Source organism: Stegodyphus dumicola, chromosome 2, assembly GCF_044657685.1.
Source record: "Stegodyphus dumicola isolate Sdum_Otavi_A_Nest chromosome 2, ASM4465768v1".
NCBI classification, from domain to species: Eukaryota; Metazoa; Arthropoda; class Arachnida; order Araneae; family Eresidae; genus Stegodyphus; species Stegodyphus dumicola.
In genome coordinates, this window is record NC_140769.1 from 9,344,485 (window position 1) to 9,369,989 (window position 25,505).

Below are 25,505 nucleotides of genomic sequence, written 5' to 3' on the forward strand. Positions count from 1 at the left end.
CTTCTTTTTGTCACTTGCTTTTCCTACACGTTGACAGGAGTCGCATGTTTTAACGAATTCCTCAATGTCTTTATAACAGTTTGGCCAGAAAAAATGTCTTAGTAACCGGTCTTTTGTTTTCAGAACTCCTAAGTGACCTGAAGTTCCTTCATGACAAATTGCTTTAATTTGCTCTCTGAGGTTTTCTGGAACAACAATTAAATGTTCTTCTCCTCCTAACTTATTTACCTTCTTTTTTACTAAAACCCCATTTTTAATCCCATAAATTGTTTTACTTCCGCTTTTTACTAGTTCTAATAAAGGGGCAAGTTCTTTACTTTTTTGTTGCTCATCAATGAAAGTACTCGAGTCAATTTGAATTGCAGGACTTGTGGGGACACAAAGGTCGACAGGAGGCAATATCTCTCCATTTTCTGACCTCTCATGAGCATCGTCCTCCTCTTCCAATTCTAACTCATTCTGCTCAGAATTTTGATTCGTCTCACATAAATTTTCCGCTTCCTTTAATTGTTGTGCTTGAGATCGAGTAACGACCGCATTAACATTACCGACATACGACGAATAATTTTTCTCAGTTCCTCTGAGAAGAGCCGCTGTCTGGTTGCCTAATATATATCGTCCTTGGTCCAAGTGGTCTCCTATAACAGCTGCTTTGGTGGTTACTGTACCCAAATCGCATTCAATGTCTACTTCAGCAACAGGTAAACAAGTCATATGATCATCCAACAAATGTCGAACCCACACATGTTCCCCCTTCATTCTATCTCTGTCTACATATTTCTGACAAATAATATCTACCGTTGCTCCCGTATCTCTTAGAATAGGTACTTCAAAACCATTTACTCTTCCATTTAATGTATAGGGATCTAACAGATTCTTCTCTGATCTCCCGCTTATCGGATACAAATCTGCCTTTTGAGTTTTTAAATTAGGGCACTGAGGTCGTAAATGGTCAAAAGATCCACATTCATAGCACTGGAGTCTTTTTCTCCTATCAAAATTCAAGTCAAAACTTTTTCCCAACATTGCGTGCGTCATCATCTTTTTTTAATTGTGTGCCATGAGGGTTTTTTCTATTTTTGAAAACGTTACCAGTGGACTGAAAAACACCCATTTGTCTACCTGATATTTTCGTTCTCATTTCACCCAATTTCGTTTTCCCAACCATCGTCTTTTTCGCATCTTCAAATTCCTCTATTTTACCCACCAACAGTTTTGGTGAAGTGATCGTGGACCATTCATCTATAAAATGTTCCTTAAACTCATTAGACGTGCGCCTTTTAATCTGATCTACCAACATTAAATCCTTGAGTTGCTCAAATGTTTCGATTTTTAATCCCTTAAACCACCCATCTAAAAATGTCTTAATTTCGTGATAAAAATCGTACCACGTAGAATCCGGATTTTTCTGAGTCTTAACAAGAAGTTGCCGGAACTTCTCCGCACTTAATTTAAATCTTTTAAGTAGTAATTCTTTAATATGTTGGTAATCTCTAGCTTGTTCTTCAGGTTCCCTAGCAATTATATTATTTACCTCAATCGGAAGGACACCAATGAGATATGACACCCATTGATCCGTGGGCAATTTTAGAACTTTAGCTTGCCTCTCAAAAAGTTCTAAGAATAAACTGATATCATCAGTTTTTAAATTAAACTTGGGCATTAGTTTCTGAAAATTCTGATTAAATACCGTTTCACCTCCAGGTTTAGCAGATTCAGTGTTCTGTTTTGCTTTAAGGCATTCTAGTTCTAACTGTTGCTTTTCAATTTCTTTATTTTGTTGTATTATCTGAAATTCCCTCTCCCTAGCTTCCTGTTCTAACTGTAATTCTTTCGCTCTTGTTTGTTTCTCTAAGGTTTCCTTTTCTATCCTATCAGTCATAATACTTTCTAACAAATTTTTAACAAATTCTTCCTCATAATTTTTACTATTCGTTATTAAATGTTTTAAATCTATTACTTTCATATCTTCTAAAGCTATTTCCCCAAGTTCTGAAGCGACAAGGAATAGATCCCTTTTCTTAGCTTTCCCCAGAAATGCCATTTTCACAAAAGTAATTGCTCAAAACAAATAAGAACTCAAATAGTTATTCACAAATAATACACATAAAAATATATCAGAGATATAAAAAACACTTTCTTCTTACTTACAAAATTAGGCAAATAAAAATAAAAGGTTAATAAAAGCATTAATCACTGTGGATTTATTTCCATTCAAACATAAAACGAATAAACAACCTTACTGAATACTTCGTATAAAAAAAATAACAAATTCTTTTCATTTAGTACAGCCAGACAGAAAAAAAACCAGAGTGGCGCTAATAAATATAAACACCTTTAATTAACTTCGTTTTCATGACAGCTACTTCCGCTGGCAACCATATGGCCAACGCAATTACTACGTAAATTCGATAGGCGCAGGTTTAAATCAGAACATTAGAACATTTCTTTACTGCTCAAAGTTTTAATTTTTATACAATGAAATGATAAAAATTTAACATTCTACTTATCCGAAAAAACACATCATATTAAAATACAGCACTGGTGTGCTTTCATGAGAAAACCAAAGTAACAAGTTTTTAATATCTTCAACAACTTATTTCTTTCACAAGAATTTAACATAAATTTTCTTCTAATGACTTAGAAATGAAAATTGCAATATTGCACTGATGTGCTTTCACATATACACAAAATAAACAGTTCAGATTCTATCACACCAATTTATAACGAAACGTTAAACATAAATACACTGATGTGCTGTTTATTTACGGGAATGGATTTTTCCCATTTTCATACAAAAGAAAAATATCTCGTTAGATATATGAACGCAATACTTTGATTGTTTTCAAAAACTCTTATGCACTGACGTGCTATAAAATGCACTGATGTGCTACCTGTTAATGGGAAAATGTTTTCCCGAATATACCACAAAAGGAAAATATCTTGTTAGATATACTATAAAGCAAACACATTGAGTGTTTAAAACTCTTATGCACTGATGTGCTACTTCTGCTTTGGGAATTTATTTCCCGAATAAGTAATAAATAACTACATTATACACTTCAGGCCTGGAAATGAATATTGTGGAGAACACATACCTGGTCTCTTGTCACACAAATCTCGGTGGAACCTCCAATTTTTATTTCTTTTTCGTCTGTGACGTCGTGGATGCTTCAGTGGGAACGGAATCAACACTGGTATTGGTGATTAATCACTTTAATTACACAACATAACACAGATACAACATTTAATTAATACATTTAGAAAAACTTGAGTACATATCCGAGTTGGTGACACGATCAGAGACGTTAACGAAGATAGCACTCGTCATCACTGGACAAATTTAGTCTCCACACCTCAGTTCGCTGGCGGAGCTTCCCAGCACTCTCTCTCACTGACAGGCGTCTCACAGAAATCTCATCTCTTTACGCATGCGTAATTCTCAGTTAAGTCGTTGCCATTCACAGTTCTTTAAATAAGGTGTTAAAATGAATTACAGTACTCGTAGTGTGAGGAGTTTGCTAATGACGTTCTCTCTAGTCAAGAGCATCATAGGTCTTTCTAGTAGAGTTCAGGAGCGTTCTTTACAGGCCGTTTAAGGAAGTCGTGTACTGTCGACATCAGACATTTTATTTCCTAACTCTTCCCTCTGCCCAATTGGAATGTTTCTTTAGCTTTTGAAACCCTAACAAACCTTCTGATGCGATGTTAAAATCTGAAGTCTTTCAGATATTTTATACTTTTTTCTTTGTGGTGTGTGTGTTTTCTGTTAAGAAAAACCTAATATTCTTCATAATTTTATATTTCAACAGGTCCTTATTGGTTAATATCTGTCGTAACGTAACGTCTCGTAAACTCGTAACGAATTGTAACAAATTTGCTGATTATTTTCAATAATACTGCCACATTTTGGCCTCTTCTTTCTCTCTTTCTAGACCGAGCTCGGAGCTGCAAAGATAACGGAACTTTCTTTAAACAGTCCTGAGATCAGCAAACTCCAAGTACCCTGTAAAGTAATTAGTAAAAATGTTTGTAACGCCATTAATGTTGTTATGTGATTCTATATCTCCCTACAAAATCGTTTAATGACGTACAGCGCCAGAAGTAGAATTGCTCGGTTTTATTTATGCAGCTATAATAGTTCAAAACCTTCGACTGTTTTGATTACACTGCACCAAGAATAAATTAATGTGCACCTTTCACACATGGAAAGTAGAGTAAAATGAAAAAAAAAAATCCTGAAAGGTTTCAAATTTTAAATTACGTCCAAAGGAACATTTTTTTAACGTTTTTTGTGGGTTACCTTTATTTATTAAATAGGATGTTCTTTGCCCTTAAACAATCAAATTCAGTTCAACAGCAATTTCGCAAAATAATTTTAAAATGAGAGTATGTTTAGAATTTCCGATACATAGTTCCGCGCGCTGGAGATATAAATGCCCCCCCTCGTAGAGTGTTGCCATTGCTCGTTTTTAAATCGTTGAATTTGTTAATCAAAAATTCGTTAAAGGTTTACAAAATATGAAATCGATCATAAAAAAAATTCCAAATTTCAAATTTGGGCTTTCAGATGCCCATATTCGCAGTAGGATGATGCCATTCAAAATTGGATGGCTCTAGGTACCGTTGTTTCATCACAATGCAACAAACGTACATACATTTATGCAGATTCTTCATTATTTAATTTCTTTGAATATAAAACAGGGCGATAATAGTTTGTGGCAACAGTTTGAAAAGTGATTCGCCGTTTGTAGTGAATCGACGCAAAATTGCAAAATGAAAAGAATAGAGTTTCAGGGACAAAGCCCCTTTGGACTAATAAAATCCAACATTAATACTGGTGGAACTATCTTTAACAACTTTGTTCAGATTTTTGCGTTTGCTGATGATACCGACATAATCGCACGCACTCCCGAGTCACTTAGAGAGGCTTTTACATCTTTAGAAACTGCAGCCATAAAAATGCATCTAACAATCAACCAAAATAAGACTAAATATATACAATCTGGTAATAACAGCAGTCCCTATTTTTAAATTGGGAATTACAAATTTGAAACTGTTAGCAAATTTAAATATTTAGGATCAAAAGGTCTCTCAATGATTGAATGCCCGAGATCCGTAGTAGAGTCACAGATGCTAACCGATGTTTTTTGCGGTATAAAAAATTACTTGAAGTCGAACTTCACTAGCAGGAAAACGAATATTTTAATTTACAAAAGCTTAATCAGACCCATCCTCACATACTTCTGAGACCAGTGCAATAACATAAAAAGCTAAAAGTATCATTTCTGTCTTTGAGAGAAAAATTTTGAGAAGTACTTTTGGTGGCATAAAATGTAGCGATATCTGGAAAAGAACTAACTCTAATTTCTATAAATCCTTTAAAGAAATAGATATAGTAAAATATATAAGGATTCAGAGAATCAAATGGGCAGGACACATGTGCAGAATGGATGAAAATCGAGAAACAAGAAAGATCTTCTCGGCCAGACCATTCGGCGCCCGAAAAAGAGGAAGACCTAAAGTTAGGTGGCTCGACTATTTGGAAACAGACTTAAGAATTTTAAAAAACAACCAATCAAGATGTCCATGGCCAGGGATAGAAGAGCTTGAAATTCGATTCTGAGGAAGACAAGGACCCATCCTGGGCTATCTGGCCATTGAAGAAGAAGAAGAAGAAGATATATTTATTAATATCTCTTTTTTTATTAAACTTACTGGATTTTTTGTTCCAGAATTCGAAACTTAGGTTTAACCCAAATCAAATTCGCAGCTATTTTATGATTGATTTCTTAAATTTGTATTTTTTAATAACTTTTATAAATTTTTCGGAAACGTTTTGACTTAAAGTTATAAAATTCTTACGATCAGCCTATAGTAGATGTCTAGGCATATCTGCAAAAAAATAGAGTTTTTTTTTGTTCAAAATTTCCAAAGGAATTTACGTGATAATAACGCCAAATGAGGTTAAGGTACTTTGTTAAAATTATTCGAAAGAATGAACGCACACCGTTTTTTCCGCTCGTGCACAATGAAAGAGAAAGGAAAATCAGTTACCATAAATTAAGAATTTTGCCAAGTAAATTAGTCTTGGCGTAAATTGGAAAAACTGCGCCAAGATAAATTTTTTAATTTCTCGGTATGTTTCTCACCAAATTTTACAAAATTTAATATTTGGGCATAATTTGAGTCATAGAATCGAAATAGGATCGGTAGACCATTTTAGAAAAAGTCCGATTTTGTGTTACAATGGAACGTTCCTGAAGAATCGGACATTTTCTGCATGTTAGAACAATGTTGCGCATAAATCTAATATATATCATTAAGTCGCGTTTTCGAGGCATGAAAAACGCAAGTTGAACTTCGTCAATCGGCCCAGTAGAAGGGGAGATACAGAATTGTGTCCCCCCTTTTTCTGTGCGCAGTCTCTGCCTGTACAAATTCAGAGTTTTATTTCAGAAAAACTATTCTTTTAAACCTCTTGTCCTCTTACAGAGAAGAAGCACATCAAATAAAAGTGAGGTGCTGATTTCGTTTCCCAGTATACATAAAAGCCTACCCAAAATTTAAACTTATATTGAGGTATTTCAAACAGCTCAAAGAAAACGCAGCTCTGCAAACGTAATAAAAGTTATCTTTGCGCCTCAAGTTGCTTCTATTTCTGGACCAAGGTTTGAAAGAAAAGGAATAAGAAGCTACTTCTACTACTACTAGATAATACACTTTTCATTTCGTTTGTGTTCACAAAATTCTGAACTCGCATCTTCTTTTTATATCTTACCCTCAAGCAAAAGAAAAACTTCTTTCTGCGAGAACTTATTCAATCTCAGGCCATACAATTGATTCCAGAGCGTTTCTATTTTGCTGAAAGAAATGTTTTTAGTTCAAAAGCTTCTTTTAGAGTACGAGGCTGGTAATATCCTTGTTAGTTCAATACTATAATTCAATTTTTTTTCGTTTGTTCTCAAAGTGGTATATGCTCCATCTGGCATGTTCTTCAAAGCGTTCACGTTTAGGATTGTTTATTTATCTATTATATGAGATATTTTTTGTGCTTGAAAAGTGCGATTTTTTTCCGGTTTTATTACTACAACTTGTGTATCCTGAGAGTATTTTAGATGCTGGATTCGCATGCACTATGTGCAAGCAAACGTAAACACAATTATTTGTTTACCTTAAGTGGTTTATTTAGCGAGCACGATGTTATTATATCATAAGTTTTTATTCTGTTCACTTAAGTTTTTTGTCGCTATGATTAGAAGTCTGTGATATATTTTTAAAATAGTTCTTGTTAAGCTATGGAATTCAAATTTTGTACGCACACTGTTTGTAAATAACAGTGCGATAAGATAATAAGATGAAAAGGTTCAAAGCTATAATTTCAAAAAATTAAAAAAAAGCTATTAATTTCAAAGCTATAATTTAAAAAAATTAAAAAAAAAAAAAGCTATTAATTTCAAAACGGCATTTTGTGTCGATTCACTTCTCAAGCTGTTGCCACCAAATATTAGAGCGCTGCCTTATATTTAAAGAAACTAAATAATGAAGAATCTTCATGAATGCATGAATGTTTCTCGCACTGTGAAGAAACAGCCGTACCTAGAACCACCAAATTTTGAATAACGTATTCCTCTAACCGAACATGGGCACATGGAAGCACCGAATTTTAAATTTCAAATTGCTTTTATTATCTATTTAAAATTTTGTAAAACGTTAACGAATTTTTGATTCACGAACTCAACGATTTCAAAGCGAGCAATGGCAACACTCTAAGGATAAAAAAACATTTTTATCTCCAGCTCGCGAGACTGTGTATCGGAAATTCTAAAGATAGGCTTTTTTAAACTATTTTGTGATATTGTGTCGAATTGAATTTTATGCGTTTTAACCGCGAAGAACAAGATATTTAATAAATAAAGGTAACACATAAAACAATAAAAAAAAAAGCTCTTTTCGGCGTAATATAAAACTCTGAAAGCTTTCAGATTTTCTTTTTAGAAAAATTAGATTTAGACTTTTTAAATTTAATATTTATGTTTTATTCGAACGTATTTCGTTCATATTTTATATATAAATCTTTTCAAATTTGTTACAAAAATGTGTGCAGTTCTAGGAGCTCTGCAGTTCTAGCACAGAAAAAATAAAACTATTAAATTAAAACTGAAGCAAAGTTTAACTTTACTGCAACTCAAGACAGTGGTGTAGAGCTGTAATTTAAGCCATACCTTGTTAATTACCTCGTGACAAACCAAAATATTGATTATGTGAAGACTTTGATAATAGAATTTAGCTGTGTGCGCACGACGCCGTGAATTCGTGTTTACCACTTCGTTGTTATCCTCCTCCTGAGACTGCAGCCTATGTTATGTTAATATGCTAGTTAATTCGCCACCTAATTTAACGGCCGGAAAGAGGATGATGCTATTCATGGCACGTCTCATACACCCCTAGACATCTCGTTCGCGCGACGTAAATGATATGAATATAAATGAGGCATCGCTGGGAAATTACCGTGTCTACGGTACGACACATTGTTCTTAACTGATCGACTAGGTTGCTCAGGTTTTCACTGCTTTTAAAGCAACATAAATGTTAAATAGATGCAGATTTCGACTTCCTGTCATTCAACAATGCAAAGCAAAATTTAATTATGAACTAGTGAGAAAGCCCGTCAGATGAGCGAACTGAAGCCAAAGCAAAATTTGTAAGTTCTATGTACCCCTGAAAAGCAAATGTATAAAAATATTTCAAAACCAAAGAAACTATTTCATTCGGTATAGCTTCCCCGCAACGCGGGGTTAGATTTTACCAGATTTGGCGCGATTGTCCATTTGGCGACAGAGTCTGACATATGCTGTAGACAGAGCGAGAACATTCTACAATGAATTCTTACCGGTTTTCCCCAGAATGCTTTCGAAGGCATACCAGAAGCTCGAAAGCCTGCTCAGTGGTGCTATATGCTATATACCAGAAGCTATATATACGCTACATAACCAAAAGCTTGAATGTACGCGGAGTAGCAGTGTATCGAGAGATTATCTTGAGTTCAGTAGCAGAGTTCAGTGGTTAGCTTGAGAGCGATCGACCAAGTCGGGAGCTGTACTTTAGTGCTTTGCCTTGAAGCTGTCTTCACCGTTATAGCCTGAAGGCTGTGTTGCTGATCGTTCCAGCGTGTTTATAGCAGTTTTATGATAGCTATTTTTGGAAATCTCCTGTGTAATACTGACGAATGAATTGCATTTGATGTCTCATCAAGTGTTGTCATCCGTCACTCCAAGTCTACGAACCTGTAGAACGCAGCAATATAAAACAATGGGTACTCACATTACGGCAGACTGAAACATCAACGATTACCAGTAGGAAATTTCATTAATTGATAACAAACAAAATTATTTCAATTTTAAAAAAATCTCACGCCAATGCGAAACTTAAAATTGTCCAATGAAACCAGCCTTAGGTTGGCTTAGATTTTCAATAAAACCTTATCGATACCGAGGATGGACAGACACAAAAGCTCCTTCTTTTTCAAGAACGAACAAAAGCGTTTACAAAATATCAGATACTTTTCCAAACTTTAATAGCTCAGACAAATGATATATAGCACTTATTATTACTATTACTTCCTTGTGCGAAGCAAAGGAAGCATTGTAATAGCGAAAAATTTCGGACATCATATTTCATTGAAAATATCCTTTTGCACCGCTATCGAATGTAATTTAACGATGTTTTAAGGTGACATGTACGTAAGGACATAACAAAGAACTCTTTTTCCCCAAACGAATTATAAAACTTATTTAAAATGGATTCAGAAGAGATATCTTCGTGGCGTCTGTACGTACCTGAGTACGCATATATTTATTTCGCATAACTCAAAAACGAGTAGCCTCAGAACGTTGAAATTTTGTATATAGCACTGCTATAATATGTAGTTATACAGCTTTTATTTTGGTTGCAATCGGCTCCACCAAATGTTTTAATTTTAACTTTAAATTTGCTTTTTTACATATATACATGTTTGTTAAAATTTAGATTTGTTTAAATTTATATATATATAAGGGGCTTAAGTGTTTGTCGCCGATAGTTTATTGGTTGCTTGCGTAACTGTAAACTGTTTTATGTCCCGTGCAGTGCAGCGCGTGACGAATATTATGAGAATGCTAAGCCGGAAAAATTTAAAATACAAGAGCACGTGCATTTAACATTTAATAAATCAATTTAACACCTATATATAATAGAATTCGGAAATATGCAACCGGAAAAAACCGACAACGATGAAAAAACAAATAAAATGAAATAAATAAATATCTTTATTATATGCGGCTTAAGTATCTGTTGGTCGACGATAGTTTATGGGTTTCTTGCGTAACTGTACTAGCCAATGGGATGAAGTTGCCACGGCACAGGGTTGCCGTTTCAATTGAGACGTAGACAATTTCCCGTAAAACTTGCCTATGCTATGACCAACAATAATTCTCAGGGCTAAACGTTCAAGCGTGTTGGCATTTTTTGACCTGAGCCTGCATTTGGACACGGTCAACTTTATGTTGCCTGTTCAAGAGTTCGTGAAAGAACGGACGTAAAATTAAAAATAATGGATGGTTCTCTGCAAGGTGAGCTTAAAAATGATGGGAAGATGTACACAAGAAATGTTGTGTACAAAGAGATCTTTGATGTGTGAATTAACATTTTATTATTTAAATCACCTTTATTGACTGAAGTAGCGGTTGCTCTTAAGAAATGGACCGCCAGTGGTTTCCTTCATTGCACTCTACTTTAAACAAGTAGAAGGGGGAAACCGCGTGGGGCAGTAAGCAAAGGGGCGTCCTCGCCGCCTGCCCTGGGTAATTCAGTTTGAATTAGCAGATACCTTTGCAGAAATAATTTTAATTACAATTTTTAATATCTAAAACAGCTGTCATTTCGTATGACCGCCAGGCTTTCTAGTATATATATATATATATATAATATCAATTGAGTTCTATTTCATAATTCCAGTTGAGATTATTACTGTTTATTTTAATACAAATAATCTTTAATTAACATGCATACAAGCGAAGAGGTCGGGGGACATTTACTCAAGTATCTTATAAATTTTTCTACATAAATTGCTTTTCACTCAAAATTTATAAAGAATCTTGTGTTAGTGAAAATGCTTCATTCAGAATGAGTTATTTGGTACTCTACTTTGGTTATAAATCCCATCACTTCCCGGAACAACAATTTTGGCCTAACTTAATTTGCCAGTTTGGCATCGTCATTCTTACTTTAATAAAACACGAAACACCTTAGCATTTATAAATTATTGTTCATTGAACGGGAGTTGGTTTGTTCCCCTTGAAAAGTCAACTCATTTCCGATCAATAGCGATAATTACTCCCTTTTAAATTTTAATTTCTTTTTCAAAGTTTGAAATTTTGTTATTCACGATTTAAATTCAAGTTCCCGTAAAACTTTTTTTTACATTTACATTCAAGTTGCTTTAAAACACAATTTTCGGAATTAAACTTCCTATATATGGGTTCCCTCTGTTTTGATACTTCTACTAAATTTATATTAGGAGATAATATAATCAATATTTCTTCAGTAAATAAATTTTTATTATCTTACTTTGCAGCTATTGCGCAAGTATTAGAAAAACTTGTTTTTGAACTAAGTAAATTTTAGATCATTTAACATTACATATATATTTATACACTCTATTACTCGGCTCGGGGAACATACTTTTTTAATTTCTTATATGTTGGTAAATAGTGCATATTTTGCTTTAAAAATGATTGAATTATATTGTTCTTATCTTCCGGTTAAGGGTTTTATGCTTTTAGTTAATCTGCAAGCAATAGTTGTAGAATTATCAACAATTTAATTGTTGTTTAAGTGCGGCTAAGCTTAATAATTTTACGACATTTGTTTACTTTTGAAACTTGGCAGAATAAGGAATTCAGTTTCTGCACCTTGTGTCTTTTTGCCGCGTGGGACTAAAATTAAACTTTCATTTTTGTGCACCGAAATATCAGCTTTGTTGTCTGCTGGCTGAATTACTTGTTTCTGCACAAAAACTCTAATTTTAATTGTAAAAATTGTTTTCTGATTGTTTTAACTGTCTTTGGTATTTTATTTTCGTTTTCTATATTTTTCAATTTCTAATAAAAATATTTTGAGGTTTTATGTGTTTTTCCTTGCCGCTACGTGAGAACAAAATTAGTTGAATGAGGAATCTATCTCTAATGAAATTCGAGGACTAAAAGAAATGCAGCAAAAAGTGCGTATAATTTAATATTCCGTACAAGAAAGTCATGTGGTGAGCACATCAGATTTTTAGGGGGCTTGGACAGCCCTTCATGTTTGTTTGCTGCCATTAAGTGTCAAAATGGGTGATGAGATCACCGTATCTGTCTGCCTGTCAACGTTTAAACAATCCTGCATTTACTCCCCGACAACTCTGTAAAGTAATATACACGAACCACGCAGCTAAAATTACCGCGTCACGGAGGTGCATCTTTTCTCCCAGGCAGCTGCTAGTCTTTCTTTGCTTTTTTTTTTATTTCCACAGCGATCATTATTTTGCGGATACGTCGGCAAATAGGGAAATGGATTAATCTCCTCGAGGGAGGAGTACAAGGCTTATTTCCTAGATTATTCTGTTCCTGCTCTAACATAGACAGTTCTCATTAAGCGGATGGTGTCCTGTAGCCGTGTCCTCTTCGTACTCAGCACTGTTTAAAGATACATAAAGGATGAAATATTATGACGCGTTCGGAAATCATTCATTCATGAGTAAGTTATACCTGAATTACGCTTACCCTAGTATTTGTTTTCTATATCGCAGACAAGAACTAAATATTTACACATTGAAAGAATTGTTAACCCTTTGCGGCACGGTGTGTCCGATCTGGACACACCTAAAAATTTTCTTCTGTACGCACAGAAAAATTGAATGAAAAAGGATTTATAGGTTACTCTGAACCTTCTTTATTTATAGTAGATGGTAGCTCAACACAAACCAGTTGATATATTTTAGCTATGTTCAGTTTTTTAAGACCCTCATTTTTTAAAGAAATCTTCCAGATTTTTTTAAGGGCATAAAAGGAATTGTTTGAAAAGAAATTTCTATGTTATTTTTTTGGCTGTATGCTAATCTCCTTATTCTATATTAGTTTAAAATTTGTACCTTGAAATCTTGCCTAAAATCAAACTGCGAACCCTAGGTGTGCCCAGACCGGGCTCACCGTTCATCTAGGACAACTGAGAGTCTATATTCTTTGTTTCTCCGCAACTCATCGGTCCGTTCATTGACAACAATGCTCGTTTCAGCACTCTTTTCCAAGTTTTATTCAATTAGTGTGCCCACTTTGGGGTCACAAAATTTTACTTGTGTACTCCTCTAGCCCTAATTAGCCTGCCTGCCTAACTTTTTTTTTTCTTTTAATTAAAACTCCGACTTTAAAAGGTAGCTTGGAGGAAAGGGTTAAGCAATGTGAGTTTTACTTAGATAATAAAACCTGATAAAAGTTAATCGGCTGCTATATGGAAGAGATACACCCTAGTGCATGATTTGGTGTTAAATATAACCTAAAATTCCCATGAATTTTGAATAAATCCACATTAATTTCGAAGGAGAACTGATGTAGGTACCGCAGGTAGGAGACCATTCCTATGAAAGCTATAGGGTCCTAATGGAGTAATTTAACTCAAAAATCCTTCAGATTCCTTATTAGATTAACAAGCAAACTATCCTTCCTGCTAAAATATTACAATAAAATTTTAAGAAGGTTTTAAGTAACTTTTTTTTTATTAACGCTTGAAATGAGCGGCGAGAACAAGCAAAAGATATTACCGAAGCTATCAAAATTCTAAATAATTGGCCTCTAATTATCAACTAGACTGGCGAAGCTATCAAGGGCCTGAGATACGGCCGAGCGTAGCAATAGCTTAATGAGTGTGTGGCCAAAAGGGGAACGCGCGCTAGTCAGAATCTCTGGCTCTCTAATTAAGTCAGTGGAAAATCGACTTAAGTACCGCTCTTACTCATTTGCATTACCCGCGATTCTAAAAACGCATTCTAGTAGGAAATTGTGAGATGAAATTAGGAGTGACAGGAAAGTAGCTTTAACTAAAGATAATTGTTAAAACCTTAGGATAAACATTACAGTTATAAAAGTGTGCTCTAAGAATAAAAAAATATATATTTATAGCAAACTGCTTTTTTTTAAATCAAATAAAACTATAAGTTTGTTTTTCCTTCTTAAAATTTACATTGAAATTGTTCTTGCTTATCTGAAAAGAAACTTTAATGTATTAATAATACCTTTTTCAGATGTTGATTCGAGTTTCTGCAGTAAGAATTTGCTGATTATTGAAGGAAATACGAACATTTATTTTGAAGGTAAGTTCCTCAATAATATTATTTATTATCTAAAAAATCTGACGTGGACACCACATGACTTCCTTGTACGTCTACATACTTTTTTACAGCACATCATTTAAATTTATTTCCTCGAATGAGTCGAACTTAATCAACCGAACTCTCGAGGCAACTTGAAAATGTGAAGATTTTTAACTTCACAATTTAAAATTAAATATCCCTGTCAAGCACCCCTGGCGGGACGGGTCCGAGGGTCTTCTACCTCTTTTAACCTACCATAAACTTCCGGAGAGGAATTTCGGCTCACCGGATATTTAGAGTACCTCCATGCCGCACGGACGCTATACATTTACAAACAACCATGCTTTCTTCGGGATTCGAACCAAGCGCCTCGTCACGGCAGTCAGCGACACTAAGCGGTATACCGGTTGGGCGGCTCGACTTTTGTGTATTTGGTCTCTTGAAAAGTGCTCTTTCTGAACGCACACCCGCCACAATGGACGGACTCTGGGAAGTAGCCAAAGAGGAATGGAAATCAAAAGAAATTATTTTTTAAATTTCTTTCTGTTATCAAAATTACGATACTGACTTATATTCAAAAATAGCTATCAGCTGGGATATTTAAAAAATACTCTTTACATTTTAAACATTAATTAAATGGCCCAGAAATCGTTTTGAAAATTGGTAAACACCGTCTGCAATTGGTAAACAATGGTACCAAGAGTCTTGAATAACATAGTCCTCTACTCAAACACGTGCATCTTGAAGCCCTCATTTTGAACGTGGAGTCTGTTTTATTATCTAGTTTACGTTTTATAAAGCTTTCACGATTTTTTTCTTAAGAGAATCACGATTCCCAAGTGATTTTGCTGCCAAATTGAATTTTATGTGGTATCTAATAAATAAAGTAAAACACAGAAGACATTAATAATAATAAAAAATCTGATGTGTGCACCACATGACTTCCTTGTACGGAATATTAAATTATACCCATTTTTTCTTCGCGACTGAAAAAGGTTTAAGAAACCCTGTTTTACGCGGATAGCCATGCTTTGCTTTAATCTAATAAACCAATAAAAGTCTTTCCAGAAAATGTTCAGAACAGCATTTCCCGTAACGCTTTCGCGAAAGCAGTCGTGGATTGTTATGCTAGTGGTCTGTAGGCACATACCGACACGGTAAGACAGCTAAACACCTGTGTTCTCCCGGCGAACGGGCTCGCTAAAGGAGAGTTTTCATGTTTTCTCCATGTGTAACATGCGTACGAAACCATTCTCTTTAGAGCTTTTCCCTGAAAAGCATCTCTCGTTTTAGACAGGTCGCCCTCGCGTACTTTGCATAATACAAATAATTCTAATAACTCTGTAATAATTAAAAACTGCCTTCCGTAGGTAAAAACAGTATTTGTTATACAAGTAGCTAAATGTTAAATTATATTGTATAAATCGTTTTAGAAAATCCTTCACGGGGTTACTCTTAGGCGTGCTTCGTCATAACCAAATAAGCCAGTTATTGCGCTTTTTGTTTATACATTAATATAATTTGGCTTCGAATTTTATTTAAAATTCCACGTAACACGTATTTACAGGTGTCTGTGCAAAGTATTAAGTTATAGAATTTTCAGAGCTTTTAAATCTGAAATAAGTGACACTGGAATTGAAGGCGAAATAGCGAAGTAAAGCATTGCGGTTTTACATAATTTCTGAATAAGCTATTCGTACGAATTAAAATAATTCTTGCAACTAAATTTGTATTCCAAATTAAGATTTAACTTGAAATTAATGTAGATAATTACTGAGAAAATTAGATTTTTTGTAGTGTAGTTTACGTGAGATCACTTGGGATAACGTGATATGAACCGGGGAATCAGGATGTTGAACCGTGAAAGCATAGTAAATTAAGTAATGTCTTTTTACAAATTTATTGTCTTTATTTATTGGCCTTTTACAAAATTTTAAACGATATTGAAATGTTTATGCCATCAAAATAAAAAATTCTTAGAACTAACATTTGTTAACTTTTTTATGTGTATATTATACATTGTCGCCAATAAATTCTGCTTGGCCAGATTTGCGCCGGCGAAACGGAAAAGTACTCAGAATTTAGTACCATTCCATTCCATTGACGGAAGACGCGAGCACTGTACTTTTACCAGGTAACTGCATCAATTTATTTGCTGCATTAGGATCACTGGTATCATGACAATTTTAAATGTATTTTTGTGTCACCAACACTGAATGTATTTTGTATTTTCATCACTAGTGTCATGACAATTTTAAATGTATTTTTGTGTCACCAACACTGAATGTATTTTGTATTTTCATTGTATAGTATTGTATAGCATCTACTGTATCGTATTATATTGTGGTATTGTATCTACTGTATCGTATTGTATTGTGGTATTGTATAGTATTGTATAGTATCTTATATCAGTTGGCTTTTAGTACAGGTTAAATATGTTATTTTTTTTTTTTTTTTGTATTGTATTGTATTGTAATATTGTATAGTATTGTATAGTATCTTATTTAGCCTGCATAAAAGTTAACGAATATATGTTATTTTTATTCCTCATAATCGTATAATTAGCCTTATTGCATGTTTTTCCCACAATACCACGTGATCAAGTGTATTGTACCGCTATTGCATTCTGTTACATTGTATTCTTTTATTTTTATTTCTTTTGGTATATCCTCTGTGTATTGCTGTAATCATTTACATTCATTATTTCACTATGTTCTCTATTTTTATGTTATATTGTCATTAAGTCTAATTCTACTGTCTATATTTATTCATTGTATATTATTGGGCTGCCCAACATCAGACTGTACTTTAGCTTATGTATATTCTATATTTGTGTGTATTACACCTTTGTAAAATTTTTGCTTATTGTCCAAACTCGCCCTTTTTGGCCCTGCATACTTTTGTTATTTTATTTAATAAATGTGGGGCCTGGGCGGTTGTTGGGACTGTCTTTCGTAGGCATTTGGTCTGTTGGACTGCCCCCGGGTTGAATTTGGCTCTGGGTTTGGGCGCCCGGCGCGAGGCGTCTTGTAATTCCTCTTTAGGCTCTAGATATAGGTGAACGTGGTGCTATACCGATTAACCTTTTGGTAAAGGGACAGTGCCCACGTCCTCCGTTGCTTATCGCTTACCATAGGGTGAATCAGTTCAGCACCGCGCCCCCTAAGATCTAGAGCAGCCAAAGAGGCCACACGAGAGCCGCGCACAGAGAGACCAAGCCCAACGCCGGATCCACCCAGGGCAGTTCAACGAACCAAAGGCCCATAGGGGACCCACTTCCCGTCGCCCAGGCGTCAGATTTATTAAAGAAATATTTACATGGCCAAACAAGGGCATAGAGAGATACAATTGAGTAAAGTACATTAATAATATATCAAGGATTGTACAAATTTAACAATAAGAGGTAAAGATTACAAGATAAAGCAAGTTACAGGAAAATGAGTACAGAACACAGAAGGCGTGTTATAAGTTAAGGGCATCACGATAAGACAGAATAGGCCTATTACTAGTTAATGACATAACAATAATACTTTCGTCGATAACGCATAAACCACAATCGAATAAATGCACTCTTTAAAATTCACTATATTTGTTTACCATAGCGACACTCTGGTCCTAGGTTCACTTAACAGCGTTATATTTCGTTCATTTTTTAACTCAGAATGCACAAAATTTATATCATCTTAAGAATTATCTAATCGTTGCCACATGTTCTGTTCAAATACTATAATAAATCTAAAACGATGTATAAGAGAAATTAAGCAAAGAAGAAGAAAAAAAAAAAAAAAAAAGAAACAGTTTTTCACAGACGACTCAGTATTTCTCATTCAATTAATTCAGTTCTCACTTTGCGAGAAGGCAAAAATACATAAAAACTCAAAATGTCTGTATTGAAAATTATGAAGTAAATCTTAAACACTTATTTCCTCGAATAAATTCCAGAATGGGTTAAGCATGACTTAATTCGCAATAATAAAAGAAGGCGTTATTGGGAAGCTTACTTTCTCCAGACTGGCAACAAATTTGCTATTCTGCTGTTTCAAACGTAAACAAGTAATGGCCGCCATGGAAAAAATTATTAGGCTTAGCGGCACTTAAACAACTTTTAAATTGTTGATAATTCTAAAAATATTGCATACACATTTACTAAAGGCATAAAAACCTTAACCGGAAGATAATTCAATCAAGTTTAAAGCAAAAAATTCACAATTTACAAACATATAAGAATAAAGAAACTGAGATCACTGAGCCGAGTAACAGAGTGGATATACAGTGGCTCCCAAAAGTGTTCATACACTTATGATTTTCATTGAAATAGGGCTCTATCCATTGATTAAAAGTAAACTTTGTGAATGATATTTTAATAATATGATCTATAATCTATTCGTAACAAAATTACATGAAATATGTTTTAAATATAGCAAAACTTTATTTTCAAGAAATTAATAATCAATAAATGACAAATATTTTATCTCACAAAAGTCTTCGTACACTTCAAAAAAATCTCGACATATTAGTCAATATTTTCATTTTTCGTTGAATTAATATGTAGTAGAATATCCTTTAGCGTCCACAACAGCTTTTAAAAGCATGATTTTACTTTTATATATATATATATAAATTTCTGTATCAATGTTCATCATGACTTCCATCATGACTGTTTTAAGTTCGCGTTTCGTTTTGATGTCGTGTTTTTGTACTCTAACCTCCAGTTCTTTCCAAATGTGTTCTATGGGGTTTAAATCTGGCGACTTAGGTGGTGTTTTCAAAACCTGTGTGACAATTATAGAGACACCACAGGCGAACGTTGAGAGCCGTATGCTTAGGATCGTTATCATGATTAAAAATAAAGTTGTTTTCAATACCGAAATTTTTGGCTGATAATTTTAAATAAAGAGAATGATTCATTATGCCATCAATAAATACCAAATTACCTAGTCCTGATGCTGCCATGCACCCACACACAAGAACACCTCCACCGCTATGCTTAACTCTTCCAACTAAATTCTTAGAATGAAATTCCTCATATTTTCTTCTTCATACAGTTATTCGACCATCGGAACCAAAAATGCTAAATTTGATTTCATCAGCAAATAGGACATTATTCCAGTACGTTTCGGGTGTATTTATCATTGATTTTGCGAATGAAAGCCTAAGCTTTCTGTTTTTCTCACTAACAAAAAACGTTTTACGAGTAGAACGCCCATGTAATCCAGCTCCTCTGAGAACTCCACGAACAGTTTCAGGTAAAATTGAAGTCTAAAAATTTTGCATTAGATTCTGCAGAAACTTTTACAGCACTCAAACGTGGGGTTTTCACAAATTTTCTAATAATAAATCTCTCATCACGTTTAGTTAACCTTTTCTTACCTTGTTTTCAATCCGATTTTCTTCTTTAAAGCGTTTTATCACATACTGCACTGTAGAATGGGATAAATTAATTAATTTAGCGATATTTTGAATTGATTTACCCCTACTATGGTGAAAATTTATCAATTTTCGAATGCTGTTTGTAATTTCTTTACGACTGCCACCCATTTTTCAATAATAAATAGAATATTATGAAGTAAACAGTAAAAAATTAAAGCAAACGATTTTTTAAATGCCACCACAATGCAAATATTAAAAATATCTGATGTGAACACCTCATGACTTCCTTGTACGGAATATTAAATTATACGCATTTTTTCTTGCATTTCATTTAAACTTGGATTGAATTAAATCTACATCGCCGAAAGTGTATATACCACAATAGAATAAATGCATTCTTTAACATTCACTCTATTTGTTTACCATAGCGACAATCTGGCCCTAGATTCACTTAATAGTATTATATTTCGTTCATATTATAACTCAGAATGCACAAAATATATATCATTTAAATAATTATCTAATCGTTGCCACATGTTCTATTCAAATACTATAATAAAGCTAAAACGATGTATAAAAGAAATTAAGCAAACAAAACAAAAAAGAAACAGTTTGTCACAGACGACTGAGTATTTCTCATTCAATTAATTCAGTTCTCACTTCCCGACAAGGCAAAAATACATAAAAACTTAAAATATCTCAAATATCTCAAAATATCTGTATTAAAAATTACGAAGTAAATGTTAAAGACTTATTTCCTCGAACAAATTCCAGAAAGGATTAAGCATGATTTAATTCACAATAATAAATGAAGGCGTTATCTTTGTTGTTGCGAAGCTAAGTTTCTCTAGATGGGCAACAAATCCACTAGTCTGCTGTTTCAAATGTAAACAAGCAATGGCCGCCATCAAAAAAATTATTAGGCTTAGCGGCACTTAAAAACTGTAAAATTGTTGATAATTCTAAAAATATTGCATAGAGAGTTACTACAGTCATAAAACCTCAACCGGAAGATATGAACAACATAATTCAATCATTTTTAAAGCAAAAAAGATAAAATTTACAAGCATATAAGAGTAAAGAAATTGAGATCACTGAGCCGGGTAACAGAATGGATATATATATAAATATATTTATATACGTTTGGTGCGGCCGATTGCAACCAAAATACGAGGTGCACATCTACATGTTATAGCAGTCCTGTATACAAAATTTCAACGTTCTGAGGCTACTCGTTTTTGAGTAATGCGAGATACGTACGTACGTACGTACGTACATACGTTCGTACAGACGCCACGAAAAATTCTCTTCAGAATTCATTTTAAAGCAGTTTTATAATTTTTTTGGAGGAAAAGAGTCTTTTATTCTGTCCTTACGTACAGATATCACACGAAAACATCGTTAAATTGCATTCGATAGTGGACAAAATGGATATTTTCTTTGAAATATGCTGTCTGAAACTTTTCGCGATTACAATACTTCCTTTTTACTTCGTACAAGGAAGTAAAAAGCGGCAAACGATAATATTAATTTTAATTTTATCCAAAAATATTTCAGTGTACGAAGACTTTTGTGAGATAAAATGTTTGTCATTTTTTGATTATTAATTTCTTAGAAATAAAGTTTCGCTATATTTAAAGAATATTTCATGTAATTTTGTTACGAATAGATTTTAGATCGTATTATTAAAATCTCATTCAGAAAGTTTACTTTTAATTAATGGATGGAGACCTATTTCAATGAAAATCATAAATGTACGAATATTTTTGGGAGCCACTGTATATATACATATATTTATATACTTTTAGTGCGGACGATTGCTACCAAAATACGAGATGCACATCTTCATGTTATAGCAGTCCTATATACAAAATTTCAACGTTCTGAGGCTACTCATTTTTGAGTTATGGAGATACATACGTAGGTCTGTACGCACGCACAGACGCCCCGAAATATTCTCTTGAGAATTCATTTTAAATTAGTTTTACAATTTTTTTTTGGGGGGGGGGAAGAATCCTTTATTTTGTCCATACGTACAGATGTCACGCAAAAACATTGTTAAATTGCATTCGATAGTGGTGAAAATGGCTATTTGCGTTGAAATATGATGCCTGAAACTTTTTCGCTTTTTACTTCGTTCAAGGAAGTAAAAAGAAAAGTTTAATAAAGCTATTTTAGTCAGAAAACTATGGATTGATATCATGAACCAGGAAAAGACTGAAAAATAAACAGTAATAAAGCTAAATAATAAAGCTAAAAAGGCGACAAAAAAGGGTTAGTAGGAATGAGCGTAACAACAGACTACGATCTCAGCGACAGTGTAAAAAACCTTGAACAAACGCTTTGGGGCGACCTTTAAAATCTGAAAACTTTCCGATTTTGTTTTATTATTTATTTATTTATTATTTTGCAAGAACTGAAAAAGACTTCTTTATTAACAAACTCAGTCTCGGTATAAAAAATACACTTTTATCTTCTATTCGCGAGTTTTTTTTTTTTTTTTTTTTTTTTTTTTGCTATTTTGCGAAGTGTAGGATATTTAATTTTTCTTTTGAATTTAATTTGTCTGTTAATTATCTACAAACTCAATTCTTCATTTCTTTCATTATTAATTACCAGCTTTATCCGTGAAATTACCCTAGCCAGATTCATTAAAATCATTACATACATTTTTCTTTTTATAGTATCTATTTGAAACTACCATCTATGCCAGAGGCTAGGGTAAAAAAGTATTAAGCAAAGCAAGTTCGCATAATACCGAGTTTAAAATTTCAGCTGTATAACAACTGATGTAGCTTCCAGAAAATATTAATGAATACTTTATGAATAATTTATGTAATTAACTTGGTAATTTATTTTATCATGGCTTGTGACATTAAATTTAAAACCACTGACTTGTTTGCATATATTGATTCCGCCTTATGAATGACAAAATTAAGATGAAGCTTTCAGCAACCGGCATGCAGGAAATGAAGAGACAAAAGTACATCGCCCAGTTTATATTTTCCTTTTACACAGTGGAAATTCAGTAAATTAGTATGAAAGCTTAATTATCCTTTTTCGAATTATTGCTTTCCAATGGTTTAGTTAATTAATATTGATTGTACTTTTATCGCAAAATATATCTCCCAACTAGAATATTTTAATTAAACTTCGAAAGGAATGAGGAATTTTGAAGTAAATGTGGTTTATTGGACGATGCTGTTCTTATCTTGTATTTCTGGAGCACCGATTTTTAATCTGAAGATTAAAAATCTTTGCATATGTAAATTAAGAAAAAACTTTTATCGTTTTAAACAATGGCATGGGCATGCAGATAAAAGTTGATGTACTAATTATAAGAAAAAGAAATATTTTTGTAGAACCTTGTAGAGACATTAGGTATTTTTTTTGGGGGGGGGAGCCAGAGAGATGAAAAATATGCAACCGCCTTCGCCGGGAATCGAACCACGGACCTCTGGAATACCGGCGCAGCGTGCTACCGTTACACCACGAAGGCACGCCGGAAAGCGGGAGAAATACCTTATATTCTCCCCTTTTTAAAGGGCGACTAGGGTTTTAGGGGACCTAGTCGCCAAATCCTGGGTGTGGAGAATCATCATCCACAACCCTTTTAGTTCGGGCGCCACTGTAGAGACATTAGATTTTTTTGGGGGTAAGCCAGAGAGATGAAAAATTAGCAACCGCCTTCGCTGGGAATCGAACCACGGACTTCTGGAATACCGGCCCAGCGTGCAGAACCACTACACCACGAAGGACGTTAGGAAAGTGGGAGAAATACCTTATAACTTTAATTGCCTCCTCTTTGGTAAATATTCTCCAGGAAGTGACATATATTTTCATGTTTAGTCCAAGATAAAAGTATAATAAATTTCATTTAAAAAAGAATCACATACAACTTTCTGGAAAAGTTCTGATTTAGCCCATAGCTTCAGACAAGTGAATATCTGAAGTATGAATGTATGAGTGATAAATAATTATAATCATATGTAACCATAACCAGTATATAATTATATCATAACCATATACAATTCAACAGCAAAATTTCAAAAATTTTAAAACTAGCATAGCAGTATATGTTAAATCCCTTTGAAGCCAGATGGCGCTGCCATCGCTACTGTTTACAAAAAGAATGGTAATTACTTTTGAGTTTGCTTCAATGGCGAAGCAGAGAGTGAGTGTGGAAGCCTAGGTGTCTTTTACAAATTAGTAAAATAAAGATAATGATTTATATTACAGATTAGTTTGTTAATTAGTTTAATTAAGAGTTCAGTCCATTTAGAATTTAGCCGGACTAGTATACGTTTAGACGTTATACGGTATACAGTATACAGTAAGTATTGTCATACAGTTTTTAACTCAAAGGAGCGTTAGCTCAAAAGGGCTATTAATTTCGTTTTGGCATTTTCCATCGATTCACTGTAAATGTCCATATCACTTTGTGTTGCCATCAAATATTATCGCCCTGTGTTATATTTAAAAGAACTTAAATAATGAAGAATCTGCAAAAATGTGTGTATGTTTCTTGCATCGTGACAAAACAACGGTACCTAGAGCCATCCAATTTTGAATAACGTAATCCTCCTCCGAATATGGGCATTTGGAAGCTAGCATTTGGAATTTGTTCTATTATCGATTTCATATTTCGTAACGCTTCAACGAATTTTTGATTAAGATACTTGACGATTTCAAAGCGAGCAATGGCAACACTATAAGGAAAAATATTACCTCCAGCGCGCGAGACTGTATATCGGAAATTCTAAAGATACCCTCATTTTAAAATTATTTTGCTGTTGAATTGAATTTTATGGTTTAAGTGCAAAGAACGTAATATATAATAAACTAAGGTAACACACAAAACACAAAACGTTAAAAAAAAAACCTTTGTGTGTAATGCAAAATCTGAAAGCTTTCAGACTTTTTTTTTTTTTTTAAATCTTTTCTCAGTTCATCCTATCAATGTTCAGGTTTCTTACTGAAATGGCTTTACAAAACTTTTTTTAGTCTTTTTATTATTTTTTTTCTGTATTTACTTTATTTATTAAATATCATCTTCTTGGCGCTTATGCCACGTAAAATTGGATTCGGAAGCAATATTACAAAATATTTAAAAACAACATATCTTTAGAATTTCCAATAGACATTCTCTCGCGCTGGAGATAAAAATGTTTTATTGTGTTGCCATTGCTCACTTTGAAATCATTGAGTTCGTGAATCAAAAATTCGTTAACGTTTTACAAAATATGAAATAGGTAGAGAATAAAACCCATTCGAAATACATTCATTCAGATTCTTTTTTATTTAATTTCTTTAAATATAATAAAGAACGACAATATTTTGTGGCAACGATTCGAAAATTGCTGGCTTTGAAATCGTTGAATTTCTTAATCAAAAACTCATAAATGCTTTACAATGCACTTAAGTGTTTCGATGCAAAATGCTAATTAGAGAAAAATATCCCATTCGAAATTAACGTCACTTTTCGTGGCTAGGGTTTTCAGCGGCTCGAGAACTGCTGAATATTTCGCGCCCCCTTCTCTTTGCTAAGAATGGAAAACATTTAATTCTATAATATCGTAACATTAATTTGGTGTCGTCTCGCTGTTACGTCCAGAGAGAGATGGCCCCCCTTTGGCTCCGGCCCCCTCTAAGTAAGCCCCTGCTTTTGGGCTAACAAATTTGAAGTTTAATATCCGCGTGTAAGTTTACGTTTGTTGAAAACTGAGGGGTTCTGAATAGCGCTGTTTTTTTT

At 33.7% G+C, this 25,505-nt stretch overlaps 1 long non-coding RNA gene across 3 annotated transcripts in view; it reads left to right on the top strand.

The window, feature by feature from the left end:
• LOC118182414 (uncharacterized) overlaps positions 1-25,505 on the top strand; it is a 522,263-nt gene that overhangs the window by 172,767 nt on the left and 323,991 nt on the right. For all 3 annotated transcript variants that reach the window (XR_015039383.1, XR_015039384.1, XR_015039385.1), the window contains one exon: positions 14,315-14,383. This is a non-coding gene — a long non-coding RNA (uncharacterized LOC118182414). The remainder of the gene's footprint in view (positions 1-14,314; positions 14,384-25,505) is intronic.